Here is a 1082-nt window from a genome sequence, read left to right on the forward strand (position 1 = left end):
CAGTGAAAGACGAGAGAGGACCAGGCCTGGACTTTATTTTGTGTTTTGGTTCTGTTTGTGAGTGACAGTCGTCCGCGAGGGGCTGTCGCGCAATTTTGTGTTTATTTTATTAATAAACTTATTAAAGTTTTCTTTGAACGTTCGCCGGTTCCCGCCTCCTTCTTCCCGTGACTACGAACGTTGTTACAGCGACATTGATAATAGAAATACACTATCCATTATCAATCGTTGTCACAGCGACATTGATAATAGAAATACACTGTCCATTATCAATCGCTGTTTAAGCTAAATGTAATAAAATCAGAAGAATCATTCGCGCGTTTTGATGCGTGATTATTTTTTGTCACATAAGTTTTAATCAGGCTATTAGTCCTGTCAGGATTAATTCTCAAGCCATTTTTTCAGTAAACTTGCATGAACCCATTTAAAGTAGTTCGGAGGCTGGACAGCGAGCTGGTGTTCGACTGTATTCTGTAACCGCAATTCTCTCTGATGACGACTAAACATTTAGAATTTTTACCTCAGTATGTTTGTTCTGTGAGTTTCTTTATGTGTACGCTCATTTGATTTGATTTCTCCATGAAAGTCTCTCACAGAGACAGGCAGCACGAGCCTCAACAGCGCGACATTGATAATAGAAATACACTATCAATTATCAATCGCTGTTTAAGCTGAATGTAATAAAATCTGAAGAATCATTCGCACGTTTTGATGCGTGATTATATTTTGTCACTTAAGTTTTAATCAGGCTATTAGCCCTGTCGGGCAAGTACAATTCTCAAGCCATTTTTCAGTAAACTTGCATTAACCCATTTAAAGTAGTTCGGAGGCTGGTCAGCGAGCTGGTGTTCGACTGTATTCTGTAACCGCAATTCTCTCTGATGACGTGGTAACTACAGCGGGGGAGGAAATGTACTCTTGATGGACACTCACTGGGTCCGTCAGACTGGATTCAGACCTACTGAATCTGAATTTAAGACATTTTAAGGCCTTATTTTAGGAAAACTTTATTTAAGACTTTTTAAGGCCTTATTTTAGGAAAACTTTATTTAAGACTTTTTAAGGACCCGCGGCCACCCTGT

Source organism: Sinocyclocheilus anshuiensis, unplaced genomic scaffold (assembly GCF_001515605.1).
Source record: "Sinocyclocheilus anshuiensis isolate Anshui unplaced genomic scaffold, SAMN03320099.WGS_v1.1 scaffold127, whole genome shotgun sequence".
Taxonomy (NCBI): domain Eukaryota; kingdom Metazoa; phylum Chordata; class Actinopteri; order Cypriniformes; family Cyprinidae; genus Sinocyclocheilus; species Sinocyclocheilus anshuiensis.